At 46.5% G+C, this 16,539-nt stretch overlaps 1 protein-coding gene across 4 annotated transcripts in view; it reads left to right on the plus strand.

The window, feature by feature from the left end:
- Nucleotides 1-2,464: 2,464 nt before the first annotated feature.
- CMKLR1 (chemerin chemokine-like receptor 1) overlaps nt 2,465-16,539 on the plus strand; it is a 36,358-nt gene continuing 22,283 nt past the window's right edge. The window contains exons 1-2 of one of the 4 annotated variants that reach the window (XM_053401238.1): nt 2,465-3,125; nt 11,846-12,012. The gene's annotated coding sequence lies outside the window, so the exon portion shown is untranslated. Of the gene's footprint in view, nt 3,126-11,341; nt 12,017-16,539 lie in introns of those variants that run through there. The other 3 variants (XM_053401235.1, XM_053401237.1, XM_053401236.1) reach the window with 3 other exon arrangements.

A 16,539-nucleotide genomic window follows, 5' to 3' on the forward strand; every position in this document is an offset into this window, starting at 1 on the left:
GAATCCGGGGACACCTCTTTTTTTTGGGAAGCTGAGTAGCAACAGGGAGTCAGTAGCGGGGATGGTGAGGCAAAAGACCCTGGGCCCAAGCACACATGCATATTGTATAAAGGTGCAAAGCCTTTCTTTCGCACCCTGTGAAACATGAACGTGCAGTTTTTTAAAAAATTGGGCAATGGCGTGCCACCCGCCTGTGACTCCCGCGCCTTCCCTGATCTCCTTCCCCCTTGTCCCTTTGTTTTGACAGATCAGGGGAGGCTCAGGAGTCATGGGCAGGTGGCCGTTGCCCAGGAGGGGCCAGCCTGGTAGTGCAGTTGGCTCTGGCTGGCTTCAGGAGATGCTCGCTGCTGTGGCGCAGGAAAAATGGCGGGTGCCACGGCAGCGAGCAGTGCTACCAGGCTGGCTCTGGGCTGCTGTGGCTGCTGCTGCCACTTTTCCAGAGGACAGATTTGCAAATCTGGGGACATTCCGGGGACGGAATTTGCCCAGGGACAGATTTGCAAATCCAGGGGACTGTCCCTGGGAACCGGGGACGTCTGGTAACCCTAGGCTAGATGGGTCCTTCTCATGTCCTTATAATTCATGGACGATCAGGCTACCAATGGTTACGAGCCAAATGGCTATTCTCTGCCTCCACAGGCAGTAATGCAGGCCTCTCTCTGTGTCCCTATTTACAGAAGCCGTCCCAGTTTTTGGTTAGATCCTGGAATGTCCCCCTTTTCCTTAAGATGCCCCTATTTTCATTGTAGGAATTTTGGGCACCCCTATTTTCATCGAAGGGTATGGTGTTATGAGACCCCCGAACCATATGCAACCTTTAGAAGCCGTCTGAAGGCAGCCCTGTATAGGGAAGGGTTTTTTTTTTTTAATATTTTATTTAGGATTTTCTTGTTTTACAGAAGTGTAATGCCTCGTATTTTTTTTCCCATGTAACATTTTTACAAATCCGTTTCATTTGTTGAGGCATTAGGGGGAGAAGAAAAAAGAAAGAAAAGAGAAAGGGGGGGTGGAGAGAGGGAAGATGGATGGGGGTGGGGTCGGGTGGCAGTGTTTCTATTATGCTTAGTGTATGTAGAGTTTGGTGTCAGCGTTGTTTGTGTTGTTCACTTGTGTTCCTTTGGTAGTGAGAGAGTTTGGGGTTGGCGTAGGGTGTGATTGTTTGTTTGTGATTGGCTGTGGTGATCTTTGTTTTCGTGTGTGAGTGAGGTGGGTGGGTGTTTTGGATCAGGTTAGCCATATTGATTTGTATGCTGTTGGTGGATTATTGTCATTGTCTTGTTGGGCTGTGTATGTGATAAAGGGGAGCCATACCGGGGTGAAGGTGTCTTCTTCTGTTTGTCCCCGTGTCAGTTTCAGTTTATTAGTTAATTTGGGAAGGGGTTTTTTTTTAAAAAAATGTTTAATGTTTATATGTACAGTGGTACCTCGGGTTAAGTACTTATTTCGTTCCGGAGGTCCGTACTTAACCTGAAACTGGTCTTAACCTTAAGCACCACTTTAGCTAATGGGGCCTCCTGCTGCCGCCTTGCCGCCGGAGCACAATTTCTGTTCTCATCCTGAAGCAAAGTTCTTAACCTGAAGCACTATTTCTGGGTTAGCGGAGTCTGTAACCTGAAGCGTATGTAACCCGAGGTACCACTGTATGTTGGAAGCCACCCAGAGTGGCTGGGGCAACCCAGTCAGATGGGCAGGGTCTAATTGTAAAATAATAACAACAACAATTACAACAACTATGAAATAGGACGCCCCTATTTTTTTTTCAGCAAAGGTCCATCTAGTTAAAGCTATGGTTTTCCCAGTAGTGATGTATGGAAGTGAGAGCTGGACCATAAAGAAGGCTGATCGACAAAGAATGGATGCTTTTGAATTCTGGTGCTGGAGGAAACTCTTGAGAGGCCCATGGACTGCAAGAAGATCAAACGTATCCATTCTGAAGGAAATCAGCCCTGAGTGCTCACTGGAAGGACAGATCGTGAAGCTGAGGCTCCAATACTTTGGCCACCTCATGAGAAGAGAAGACTCCCTGGAAAAGACCCTGATGTTGGGAAAGATGGAGGGCACAAGGAGAAGGGGATGAGAGAGGACAAGATGGTTGGACAGTGTTCTCGAAGCTACCAGCATGAGTTTGACCAAACTGCGGGAGGCAGTGGAAGACAGGAGTGCCTGGCGTGCTCTGGTCCAGTCACAAAGAGTCGGACACAACTAAACAACAACATTTTTATTGTGGAAATGTTGGAGGATATGAGTAATGTTTCTGAATACCAATTGTTGGAAGCTTCAGGAGGAGAGAGGCAGGGTTGTCACACGTCTGGACATAGCTGGGACAAACTCAACAACTTTTGTGTCCATTGAGGTATCTTGCTGGTCACTGTCAGTTCAGGATGGGCATTTGGCCTGATCAGCAAACTCAACTTATGTTCTTATGTTCTAACTCTTGTACGGAAACCCCTTTAACCTGAATAGCCCCTCCTCCCCTCCAATGCTGTCCCCACCTGCAGAGTGCAGCCTGTTGCACCTTCATCAGATAAAACAGGCCAGTCTCTCTTCCAAAGACCTCAGTTCCTTTGATTTTTCTGAACGGTGCCTGGAGCAAAATCCCGGTGTGCTAAAAAAAAGAGAGAAAAGTCTGGCAATGGGTTCTTCCCACTACCAGCACTTATTAGCCTATGGCTTTCCAGCAGGCTGTTCGCCAGCTTTCCTAGGTCAGTGGGTTACACCCTCTCCTTCCAGCTGCTGATTTAAGGGAAGGAATCCCTGCCAAATTTCTCATCCTGATATTCTGGTGGGGCTTGTTTGTTTCCTTTCGTCTTTTTCTCTTCCTCCGTTCTTTAAAAGGGAGATGAAATGCGCACGTTGTGCCTTCATGACTTCAGTTTAGAGGATCTGTGTGTCCTGGGAGCAGCCACTTCTGAGGATGAAGAGGAGTCCCAAACGCTTTCTGAGCATGTGCAAAGGGCATCGCCTCTGCTGAAGGACTTTCTCTGTTACCAGCTCCTTGGAAAGAACTTGGAAATGTTCCTCTCTGCCTTGATGCAACGGTTTGGAGAGATCGGTGCAGCTTCTCGTGGGGAAGAAAAGTGTGAGCTACGAGGCAGAAGCGGTGGAAAATTCAACTAATCCCAAAGGTATTTCCTTCTCGTGTTTTGCTTTCATCTAGCAAACTCTGTGTTAGAGTCAGCTAAAACTTGCAGAACTTGAGGGGCTGGTTCGAAAGAGAGCCCTCTGGAAGTGCTTAATTGTTCTGTTTGTTTGGCAAGGCCAGTTTTGCTCAGATGGGATGAAAGAGAATGAATGTTTGAAACGAGGCCATCTCAGTCTTGGGTTTGGATTCTCCCCCTGCCAAATATATATATATTTGGGTTTCAGAATTGAATTCTGGTATTTAAAAAGGCTTGTCTCCTGATTGGTTGTGCAAATGAAGTTAGCACAGAATAGTTGACTCAATGCCATTTCAAATAGTTAGCTGATACCATCAAATGTGGTCTGCTGTTAAAAATACGCTGGAAGCCAGGTGTAGATGTTGAGAATAAAATGCGGCCAGAAAAATATTTGCCACCCGGCTTTGCAGAGGAGAATCTGGGGGAGTCCCGCCCCCCCCGGCAACGTAGATGACGCTTCAGCATTCAGCTCTGACATCTGTTCGCCTTGGATTCTGTTCTCTTTTTCTGCCCCCGCTTTCTGCAGAGCTGAACTTCAAACGCCAAGCAAGCACATTTTCTCCTGTTCTGAAGTTCTGTGTGGTTGTGAAATAGTTTAATCGGCAATAAACCTCTGGAAGGGGTGTGTGCACCACAGAGACGCAGTGACTTCACTGCGCTGTGTAATCCAAAAACCATTCCCTACTGAAAGCTGAGACAAGCAGGTGTTGCGAGGGCGTTTTCCACCAGGGTCCAGAGTGCCTGGCTTCGGAGCTGCTTTCGCAACAGAGAATCACAGAACTGGGAGCACCAATAGGTCATTTAGTCCACCTTCTGCCTTTTATTAAAAATATATATATTATTCATTTACCTTCTTTAACATGTCTCGCCAGAGTGGTACATGCTCTGGTTATCTCCCGCTTGGACTACTGCAATGCGCTCTACGTGGGGCTACCTTTGAAGGTGACCCGGAAACTACAACTAATCCAGAATGCGGCAGCTAGATTGGTGACTGGGAGCGGCCGCCGAGACCATATAACACCGGTCTTGAAAGACCTACATTGGCTCCCAGTACGTTTCCGAGCACAATTCAAAGTGTTGGTGCTGACCTTTAAAGCCCTAAACGGCCTTGGTCCAGTATATCTGAAGGAGCGTCTCCTCCCCCATCGTTCTGCCCGGAAACTGAGGTCCAGCGCCGAGGGCCTTCTGGCGGTTCCCTCACTGCGAGGGGCCAAGTTACAGGGAACCAGGCAGAGGGCCTTTTCGGTAGTGGCGCCCGCCCTGTGGAACGCCCTCCCATCAGATGTCAAAGCGATAAACATCTACCTGACATTCAGAAGACATCTGAAGGCAGCCCTGTTCAGGGAAGTTTTTAATATGTGACATTTTAGTGTATCTTTCATCTTTGTTGGAAGCCGCTCAGAGTGGCTGGGGAAACCCAGCCAGATGGGCGGGGTACAAATAATAAATTATTATTATTATTATTATTATTATTATTATTATTATTATTAGTATTATGTTAGACGGGAGCAAAGTGCTATGAGCTCCACCCTAGTCCTGAAATCACTGGGAATCTTATGCAGTCACTCATGGGCTTCTCCTGAGATATCCAAAGGAATTGTTGACACACTTCTAAGTAAACTTTCCCCACCTTAAGGACTAGAAACTTATCTTTAAATAAAGAAGCCTCAATGTCAGCTAACTTCAAGCCTTACTTTGGGGCTTCCATTGGTCACTTGAACAGCCATTATGGGACTAGATATGGACTTGGGGTGATCCACAAGGGCTTTCCTGATGTTTGAATTTATTATTGAATGAATCCTGGCCCAGTAGACCTGAAGGAGCGTCTCCACCCCCATTGTTCTGCCCGGACACTGAGGTCCAGCGCTGAGGGCCTTCTGGCGGCTCCCTCCCTGCAAGAAGCGAGGTTATAGGGAACCAGGCACAGCGCCTTCTCGGTAGTGGCTCCCGCCATGTGGAATGCCCTGCCATCAGATGTCAAGGAAATAAACAACTATTTGACTTTTAGAAGACATCTGAAGGCAGCCCTGTTTAGCAAAGTTTTTAATGTTTGATGTTTTATTCCAGGCATTGGCAAACTTGGCCCGCCAGATGTTTTGGGACTACAACTCCCATAATCCCTAGATAACAGGACCAGTGGTCAGGGATGATGGGAATTGTAGTCCCAAAACATCAGGAGGGCCGAGTTTGCCTGTGCCTGTTTTATTCTGTTTTTAATATTCTGTTGGGAGCTGCCCAGAGTGGCTGGGGAAACCCAGCCAGTTGGGTGGGGTATGTATGTATGTAAAGGTAAAGGGACCCCTGACCATTAGGTCCAGTCATGGCTGACTCTGGGGTTGCGGCGACTCTTGCTTTATTGGCCGAGGGAGCCGGCGTACAGCTTCTGGGTCATGTGGCCAGCATGACTAAGCCGCTTCTGGCGAACCAGAGCAGCGCACGGAAATGCCGTTTACCTTCCCACCGGAGTGGTACCTATTTATCTACTTGCACTTTGACGTGCTTTTGAACTGCTAGGTTGGCAGGAGCAGGGACCGAGCGACGGGAGCTCATCCCGTCACAGGGATTCGAACCGCCGACCTTTTGATCGGCAAGTCCTAGGCTCTGTGGTTTAACCCACAGCGCCATCCGCGTCCCTATGTATGTATGTATAAATAAATTAAATTTCCCAAGGCAGCTTTTAAATTTATTCCCCCCCTCCGCCCAACCACTATTGTGTGATGGGGTGTGGAATTAGTGTGCATACCCATGTATGTGAGCGTGCATACCTGTGTTTCATAGAACCATAGAATTGTAGAGTTAGAAGGGACCCCAGGGCTCATCTAGTCCAACCCTCTACAATGCAGAAATCACGAGGGCATTTTTATTTTTTTTTTATTTTTTGGGGGGCCCCTGGAATTGCATTTATTAATTTTTTTCAAATAAATTTTTATTGTTTTCTTTAAATAACCTTTCCCCAACAATCCATACATTTGTCAAAATATTTACCCTTTGACTCTGCCGAGTCCTGACTTCCCTCTGTCCCTTCAATTGGTATCACCTGTCACATTTTTATCATGTATTTTATTCTTACATCTCTACTATTTTACATTGTAGGTGTTACTTCAGTTCTGTTAGTGTCTTTAAGCTTTTACAGTTCTCCTTTAAATACAGTGGTACCTCAGGTTAAGTACTTAATTCGTTCCGGAGGTCTGTTCTTAACCTGAAACTGTTCTTAACCTGAAGCACCACTTTAGCTAATGGGGCCTCCCACTGCCGCCACGCCGCCGGAGCCCGATTTCTGTTCTTATCCTGAAGCAAAGTTCTTAACCTGAAGCACTATTTCTGGGTTAGCGGAGTCTGTAACCTGAAGCGTATGTAACCTGAAGCGTATATAACCCGAGGTACCACTGTACTCAATAAATTTACTCCAGTTATTCTGGTATCTCTGGTCATCCTGGTCCCGGATCCTTCATGTCAATTTGGCAAGTTCTGCAAAGTCTGTCATCTTCATGTGCCACCCTATAATAGTAGGTATGTCTTGTATTTTCCATTTTTGGGCCAGTAGAGTCCTTGCGGCGGCTGTGGCATACATAAATAGTCTTCGGTATTTTATTTTAATTTCCCTTCTCATTAGACTGAGCAGGAAAGCCTCCGGTCTTTTGGGAAAGGTATACTTAAATATCTTTTAAAGCTCATTATAAATTAACTCCCAGAATTTTTTCACCTTGTCACAGGTCCACCACATGTGATAATATTCTCCGTCTACTTCTTTACATTTCCAACATCTTCTATCCCTCTTCCTATACATTTTAGCAAATTTTGTTGGCGTTAAATGCCATCTGTAAAATCATTTTTAATAAGTTCTCTTTCAAAGCCATACATCCAGTGAATCTCGAACCCTCATTCCATAATTTTATCCATGCTTCCAATTCAATATTGTGCCCAAAATCTATGAGGGTGTTTTTATTTCTTGTGTGTCCTGTGTGCGATTTATGGGTGTGGCCACGCCCATCTTGGGTTTGGTCACGCCCTCTGCTGAAACATGGCCCCTGGACACTTGGCAAATGGGAAATGTGGCCCTTGGGTCAGAAAAGTTCCCCCACCTCTCCATGCAGAAAGATTCCCAGCTCAGCATCTCTGGCTAAAAGGGTGGGGCAGAGGCAAATGTCAAGATGCTGGAAAGCCATTGCCGTAAGAACAGAGGGAGCGGTGTTATACCGAAACAGACTACAGTATTTTTCGCTTTATAGGGCGCACTTTTTCCCCTCCAAAAATTAAGGGGAAATGTGTGTGTGTCCTATGGAGCAAATGCAGGCTCCTTGGCTTCAGCGATAGCAAAGTGAAGCCTCCAAAGCACAGAGGGAGCGCTCCCTCCGCGCTCCGGAGGCTTCGCATTGCTTTCGCTGAAGCCTGGAGAGCGAGAGGCGCCAGTGCGCACTGACCCCTCTCGCTCTCCAGGCTTCAGCGATAGCTGCCTGAAGCCTTCGGAGCGCAGCACGAGTTCCCACTGCGTTCTGGAGGCTTCAGGTTCCTTTCGCTGAAGCCGGGAGAGTCTTGCTCTCCTGGCTTCAGCGAAAGGAACCCGAAGCCTGAGTAACGCAGCGGGAACTCGCTCTGCGCTCCAAAGGCTTCAGGGATAGCCGCATGCAGCCCCTCCAGCAGGGAGGCTTCTTTAGCCCCGCACAGCCTATCCTGGCTGGAGAGGTTGCGCGCGGCTAAAGAGGAAGCCAAGACAGCGAGCGGGATCCATCCCGCTCACTGTCTTGGCTGCTTTGCTCTTTGGGGCTGGGGGGGGGACCCGGGCTTCCCCCGGCAGCCCCAGCAGCTCTGGGAGAAGCGGACAGGCTGCACGCAGCCTGTACGCTGCTCTTTGCGGCTGGGGGGGGGTGAATAAGATTTTTTTTCTTGATTTCCCCCTCTAAAAACTAGGTGCGCCCTATGGTCCGGTGTGCCTTATGGCACGAAAAATACGGTACATATTGGTCCACCTTGCTCTGTATTTTCTGCTGTTTTGCAGTGTCTGTCCAGGATTTCAGACATTAACTGCCCCAAATGCATCCTCATGAATGACTCACGACATTCTGCAGCAAAAAAAGGAAAAGGAGGTTTCTAGCATCCTGTAGTCGTCATTTGTTGGAGAAAGCGGAAAGCATTGGTTGTGCATCTGGTGGGTTTCTCAAATGCTGGCACCAGAGTCAGCCTTGTCGCAGAGAGAACGCAGGAAGCCGGCCTTCTATCAGGCCAGCCTGTTTCCTACGCAGCCCAGGATTTACTCAGACTAGCAGCCAATCTCCAAAGCCTCTGGCTGCTGTATAGGAAGGAGTGACTCTGCCAGATGCACTTTCTCATTTCCCCAGCCTTAAGTGCAGCTCTCCACATCAGGTTGTGAATCGTTGCCCCTCCCCTTCTTCTTAAAGTCCTCAGGAAATCTCACCAGCATTTTAGTTTGAATCTGAAATATACTCGGAGTCGAGAGTGGATTTCATGCTCTTTATTCAGCTCATAGTAGTGAGGAGGAATCGAAGTTCCCCCAGAATGTCTGCTTTATATACATTATTTACACAATGGGCCCCACGTGATTGGCTAATTCCGGGATTCACCTGTAGGCCAATCAGATTGCGGATTCACTTCCACCTGGAGCTGGATTGGGTGGCTCCTGTGGACCAGACCAGTGGCGTAGCGTGGGGGGTGCAGGGGGGGCTGGCCACACCGGGCGCAACATCTGGGGTTAGGGCAAATCCACGGGTTAGGGGGCGCAAATCCATGGGTTAGGGGGCGCAAATTACTTGCCTTGCCCCGGGTGCTGACAACCCACGCTACGCCACTGGACCAGACTGCTGCATTCTGGACCCTATTGTTCTAGGACCAATCAGACTGCTGCATTCTGGACCCTATTGTTCTAGGACCAATCAGACTGCTGCATTCTGAATCCTATTGTTCTAGGACCAATCAGTCTGTTTCTTTTTGGATCCTATTCAACTCAGTACATAACAGAACCCCTCCTAATATACATACTTTTGCAGACCTTTCAAGGGTTGCTATTTTCCAGGGGCCGTCCCAGATTTACAGAAGCCGTCCTGGTTTCTGATTTGATCCCGAAATGTCCCACCTTTTCCATAGGACATCCGTATTTTCATTGGATAAATGTTGGAGGGTATGGAGTTATGTGACCCCCGAGCCAAGGAGATAAGTAACTATACAACCTTTAGAAGACATCTGAACGCAGCCCTGTAGAGGGAAGTTTAAAAAAAAAAGTTTAATGTTTTATTATGTTTTTATATATGTTGGAAGCTGCCCAGAGTGGTTAGGGCAACCTAGTCAGATGGGCAGGGTATAAATAATAAAATATGAGCTCAGTTTGGTTCGGGTACAAAAAATAAATTCCTAGGTTCAGAGGCACCCTATCACTTCATTCTAATTATATGTGTTTTGCACCTGGCTTGGGCTGGTAGATCTTTTGGTTCTAGTAGCAAACATCTCACCCCTGCTGTGCTGGGCTTGTCCAACATTGGCTGTGTGTTCTTTTCTTTTATAATAATTTTTATTTTGTTTTACAAATATTAATTTTAGCAATCCAAATTACATATCCATATTTATAGATTTCTCCAAATCTTTGGACTTCCCTCCTTCCCCTCCACGGGTGCTATTGTACACCCTCTTAACTGCATATTATTTCATAATCCATATTTTGTACTTTTCCATATTGTCCATGACATTTGCTACATTACAAGTGTTATTAAATTCCTGCTAATGTTTTCATCTGTTTACAGTTGTCTCCTACTGTAGATAAATTATAAAATTTCCCCTTCTTTATTGAAGTTTTTGTCTTCTTGGTTCTTGAGCTTTCCAGTCAGTTTTGCCATTTCAGTGTAGTCCAAAAGCTTGATTTGCCGTTCCTCTCTGGTCCGGACTTTTTCTTTTTTCCATCTCTGGGCTAATAACATGCATGTGGCTGTTGTCACATACAAGAAAAGTCTTTTCTGTTCCTTTGGGATGTTGGTACCTAAGTTCCTAATACAGTGGTACCTTGGTTCTCAAAGTTAATTCGTTCCAGAAGTCTATTCCAAAACCAAAGCGTTCCAAAACCAAGGCGCGCTTTCCCATAGAAAGTAATCCAAAATGAATTAATCCGTTCCAGACTTTTAAAAACAATCCCTAAAACAGCAATTTAACATGAATTTTACTATCTAACAAGACCATTGATCCATAAAATGAAAGCAATAATCAATGTACTGTACTATACAAGAAATAAGACAGTATTGTAGATGAAAAAAAATAAAATTATTATTTTTTCTTACCTGCACTGATGATAATCATTGTTTGGATGGGGGGCTTTTATCCACTTCCGTAGTCACACAATCAATCAATCAATCAATCAGTAGCTGAACTGGGTTCCATACAGTCACAAAAACAAATTAACCAAAAAGGCCTCAAAAACAAAAACGCAAAATAAATACCAAAAACAAAAGCCCCAAACTTAATCTTTTCCGGAAGTCCATTTGACTTCCGAAATGTTTGAAACCCAAGGCGCAGCTTCTGATTGGTGCAGGTGCTCCAGAAACAATATCCGACAGCCTCATTGGATGTCCGGCTTCCGAAAAACATTCTAAAACTGGAACACTTACTTCTGGGTTTTCGGCGTTTGAGAACCAAGGCATTTGAGAACCAAGGTACCACTGTAATAGAGCTTCTGGTTTGTTTGTTTTTTACAAAAGTTATTTTAAACATTTTTTCCAATTCATTATATATCATTTCCCAGAATGATTTCATTACCTTACGGGTCCACCACTTATGAAAAAAGGTACCTTCTTTTTCTTTACATTTCCAGCAGGTATTTGTACTTGTCTTATACATTTTTGCTAACTTAAAGTAAAGGTAAAGGGACCCCTGACCATTAGGTCCAGTCGTGGCCGACTCTGGGGTTGCAGCGCTCATCTCGCTTTATTGGCCGAGGGAGCCGGCGTACAGCTTCCGGGTCATGTGGCCAGCATGACTAAGCCGCTTCTGGCGAACCAGAGCAGCGCACGGAAACGCCGTTTACCTTCCCACCGGAGCGGTACCTATTTATCTACTTGCACTTTGACATGCTTTCGAACTGCTAGGTTGGCGGCAGCAGGGACCGAGCAACGGGAGCTCACCCCGTCGCGGGGATTCGAACCGCTGACCTTCTGATCGGCAAGTCCCAGGCTGTGGTTTAACCCACAACGCCACCCACATCCCTTACTTTTGCTAACTTACTAGGATTCAAATACCACCAGTACATCATTTTCATCCAGTTTTCTTTCAGCGTACAACATGCTGAGATTTTCAAATCAATTTCCCATAACCTTTCCCAGTCTGAAAGTTGAATATTGTGCCCTAAATCCCCTGCCCAGTGTAAACATTGGCTGTGTCTTCTGGTGTGGACAACTGGTTGGTGACCCAAAGAACCCTGCTTGCTGCCCGACAAGGCCAGAATTTGCCCCTGGCAGCAAAGATGCTGACCATAGCCTCTTTTTGGAGAAGCGAGGTGACATCCCTGCGATGGCTTATGCAGCTGACTTTGCATGACAGCTGTGGAAGGAAGGAAGACTTCACCACAATTTCTTAGAATAATAAAGCCACTTCCTCACTGAGATGCCAGTAGCAGTGGAGGGTGCTTTTGACTGGAACCTCTGCAGCCTAGATCCAAAAGTCCCTCTCTGCTTTTCTCTCTCTCTTAAATAAAGGGACACCTTGATTTCTTGGCACCAGACAACACACGTCCACTTCAGCAGTCCTCGTAAGAAATGCTGGTTTCATTCAAACGCAGTTGGCCAACTCTCAGCAGCTGTTGATATAGCCCAGAATCAGTTCCTCTGAAGGGTGGACCCAGGAGACTGGCATTTTCCTCAGTGTAGGTAAGCTGATTTTTCATCTCACCTCCATCTATTCTAGGATACATGCGATGATGGGCTGGCCTGATTCTGATCCTGGTGGCCTCACAGGAGCTAGAGATTGGGGTAGTGATGGGTTGGTGTCCAAAAGGGAGAGAAAGAGAACCTCAGTGTCCCTTCTAATTCTGTGTGACAGACAGACACTTTATTTAGTGGTGGCTATAGAGCAGGGGTCCCCAACCTGTGGCCTATGGGCCAGAAGCGGCCCACAGCAGCCGTTTAACCGGCTCCCGAGCTGCCCCCGAACTGAGCCGCCCACTCAACGAGTTCCCATGCGCTGCACTAAACCGGCACAGTGTGGCGCAGGGACTCCCTTCTGCGGCTCCGGAAATTACTTCTCCGTATGCCCAGATGCTGGAAATCGCTTCTGCGCATGCCCAGATGCCGAAAATTGCTTCTGCACAGGTGCAATTTTCAGCGTCTGGGCATGCACAGAAGCGATTTCCGGCGCCGTGGACATGAGCAGACGCGATTTCTGGCATCGCGCTGCACTGGCCCGACCCACGGAGGATCTCCGTGGGAGTGATCCGGCCCATGCCTAGTAAGCCTTGCCAAGCCCTGCTATAGAGAATGGTAACATTGGGCATTTGCTGGTGCTGCTGTGGGTTAAACCACAGAGCCTAGGACTTGCCGATCAGAAGGTCGGTGGTTCGAATCCCTGCGACGGGGTGAGCTCCTGTTTCTCGGTCCCTGCTCCTTTCAATCTAACAGTTGAAAAGCACGTCAAAGTGCAAGTAGATAAATAGGTACCACTCCGGCAGGAAGGTAAACGGCGTTTCTGTGCGCTGCTCTAGTTCGCCAGAAGCTGCTTAGTCATGCTGGCCACATGACCCGGAAGCTGTACGCCGGCTCCCTCGGCCAATAAAGCGAGATGAGCGCCACAACCCCAGAGTCGGCCACGACTGGACCTAATGGTCAGGGTCCCTTTACCTCTATAACTAATAGGAGGATGATTTTGAAGAACTGTTTTGATTTGCAGAAGACGATGCTAGGTCACATGGACCAAAGGTCCTAGGCCAGTGTGCAAAGCATCTTAGTAGGCAGTGCTATCACTTCTAGATCCAACCCTCTCATTACTGGTCCCTTTGGCATTGACTGATGGACCCATCCAAGGACTCTCTACTGTCAAATTTCATAGAATCATGGAATTGTTGAGTTGGAAGGGTCATCTAGAGCAGGAAACAGAGCTTTAAAAAAATCCCTGACCTCTGTTTAAAAACCTCCAAGGAGGAAGAGATCTCCAAAGTCCATTCCACTGTCGATTAGTTTTTACCCTCAGAAAGTTCTTCCCAATGTTTCATCAGAATCTTCTTGTCATTTGAATCTATCAGTTCAGGTCCTCCCCTCTGGAGTAGCACAAAAACAAGCTTGCTTCATCTTCCATGTGACAGACAACCCTTTAGATATTTGAAAATATTTCTTTTTTTATATTCCTGGTTGAAGTTTTTTCTCAGCACTTTGGCTGAGGAGAAGAGTGGTTTTCTTTTTCTCTTTTTTGGGGGGGACGAGGGGGACGGGAATATGTAACCGGATCCCTTCACTTAACTCAGATGGTTTGTGATTCAAAATCACCACAACTGCAGCTTACCCCTTTAAATAATGCTTTGCACTCCTAAATTAGTTCTTCATCTCACCCACTCAACCATTTCCCCTCATGAAAAGGTCCGTCAAATATCAAAAGCTTGTACCGGTAATTCCTTGAGCCTGAACTGAATGTTTGCCCATTTAGATATTTTGATTCAAAAGTAGTGTGGATGAAAATGTCCGTTTTGGTATCTCTCAATGTCTCATTTCTCCCATATTACGTCAAAAGTCTGCACAAAAGTTCATGTCAAAAATCTACACAAGAATGTGTACGGATATTCATGAACATTTCTACTAATATTTTTAATGCAATTTGCTTAATATTGCAAGCAATTTTTTCTTAATATGATTCTTAAAAAAAGAAGAAGCTCAGATAAATGCTTCCATTCACATAATCTCAATGTTTTTTTGGAGGCGGGGGGGCAGGGGGTGGTGTAATGAAAAACTGAAAATAAATTGAGATGTGAATGTTAGAAATTATGTTAATGTAAGCCAATACGAAAGACGTGCATATGAAAAATGGGAAGTTAGCGGAAAGAAAGAGGTGTGTGGGAACAGATTTAAATTTCGTACACTTTTTTCGTTTCTGTTTGGAGAACTGCATTGCAAAATTTGGAGAAGTGTATGGCTGCCTTTCGGTTTGCGAGTTGGTTTGGGAAATGTGAATTAGGTCACTTTGTGTTAGGATGCAAATATTTGAACAAATTTCTGCTCCATCCCTAGTGTCGCAAGGGAGGACAATTTCCTAAAACTCACTACAGTTATGTACAAATTCACTTTCTTCGTTAAAAATGAAAGCAAAAGAAGTTTTGTTTACTGTCCCTTAGTTTCTGGTCTGCTGTGGCTGCTGCCCCATTTTATCTGGATTGTCTTTCTCTTGTTGAGAAGTCTTTGAGAACTTTGTATCAGAAGTTCCTGGCCATTGAGAAGCCACTTGTATGGATGGTAAGTGGGGCATTCCCAAGGCCTCCCAACCCCCCGCTGTGGGTCACCAGCATATTAAAGGTAAAGGTAAAGGGACCCCTGACCATTAGGTCCAGTCGTGGCCGACTCTGGGGTTGCGCCGCTCATCTCGCTTTATTGGCCGAGGGAGCCGGCGTACAGCTTCCGGGTCATGTGGCCAGCAGGACTAAGCCGCTTCTGGCGAACCAGAGCAGTGCACGGAAATGCCGTTTACCTTCCTGCCAGAGCGGTACCTATTTATCTACTTGCACTTTGACGTGCTTTTGAACTGCTAGGTTGGCAGGAGCAGGGACCGAGCAACGGGAGCTCAGCCCGTTGCGGGGATTCGAACCACCGACCTTCTGACTGGCAAGCCCTAGGCTCTGTGGTTTAACCCACAGCGTCACCCGTGTCCCATCAGCATATTACTGACAAAATAATAATAATAATTTATTATTTATACTCCGCCCATCTGGCTGAGTTTCCCCAGCCACTCTGGGCGGCTCACAATCGAGTGTTAAAAACAATACAGCATTAAATATTAAAAACTTCCCTAAACATACTCCAAAACTCTGGATAACCCCATTCAGTTGTTTCATGTAGATGTTAGGCTTAGGGATAATGACAGGGAATAAAATCAAACCCTGAAGTCTCCCTGGGGTCAAAGAACACTCCCCAAGCATCACCCTCTGGAAACAACCACCCAAGTAGGACCAGAACCGTTGCAAAGCGATGCGATGCCACCCGCCCCTACAGTACCGGATTTACATATAAGCTAAACAAGCTATAGTTTAGGGCCCCACTTTCTTGGGGCCCCCCAAAAAGTTTAAAGGAAAAAAAACCTGGATGTACATTTCCAAAACATAAGTTAAAAAACAAATAAAATAAAACCTACATACAGCAACAGTGTTTTGTGTTGTGTAGGCTCCTATGATGTAAGTAATGGGCCCTGCCTGCTAGCCTGCTCCCTAAAACATCACTGGTTTGCCCATTTCTATATATAGGGTGGGACGTGGGTGGCGCTGAGGGTTAAACTACAGAGCCTAGGACTTGCTGATCAGAAGGTCAGCGGTTTGAATCCCCGCGACGGGGTGAGCTCCCGTTGCTCGGTCCCAGCTCCTGCCAACCTAGCAGTTCAAAAGAACGTCAAAGTGCAAGTAGATAAATAGGTACCGCTCCAGCGGGAAGGTAAATGGTGTGTCCGTGCACTGCTCTGATTCGCCAGAAGCAGCTTAGTCATGCTGGTCACATGACCCGGAAGCTGTACGCCAGCTCACTCAGCCTATATAGCGAGATGAGCACGCAACCCCAGAGTCGGCCACGACTGGACCTAATCGTCAGCGGTACCTTTACCTTTACCTATATATAGGTTGACTACGTTCTGCATGTACTGGTTGCATGGCAACATGTGCAAATGGCTTTAGATACCTATTAGTTCCATAATTGACCATATAGCATATATTCAACAACAACAAAAACAGCAACCATTTGTTGTTGGCAAAGGACAGCTGGACATATAAAGGGCCTCATTACGTTCAGTAGCTTAGGGCCTCATCAAACCTAAATCCAGCCCTGCACCCCTAGCTTGGACAGCCACTCCAGAAGGATCCCATAGCTGATGGTATCGAAAGCTGCTGAGAGGTCAGGGAGAATTAACAAGGTCACATTTCTCCTCTGTCTTCCAACAGAGGACACAGTAGACCCTGCAAAGCTGATTAGCTATACTGTTTTCAAGGGAAGCCCCATGAAAAATGGATTACAGTAATCTAGTTAGAAGGCTACTAGGCTATGGAAAGGCTGTCTCAGTCCAGGAATAGCCTTAGCTGGTGTAAGGTAAAGGTAAACCATTAGGTCCAGTCATGGCCGACTCTGGGGTTGCAGCGCTCATATCGCTTTATTGGCCGAGGGAGCCGGCGTACAGCTTCCGGGTCATGTGGCCAGCAGGACTAAGCTGCTTCTGG

The sequence above is a fragment of the Podarcis raffonei genome, chromosome 8, assembly GCF_027172205.1.
Source record: "Podarcis raffonei isolate rPodRaf1 chromosome 8, rPodRaf1.pri, whole genome shotgun sequence".
NCBI classification, from domain to species: domain Eukaryota; kingdom Metazoa; phylum Chordata; class Lepidosauria; order Squamata; family Lacertidae; genus Podarcis; species Podarcis raffonei.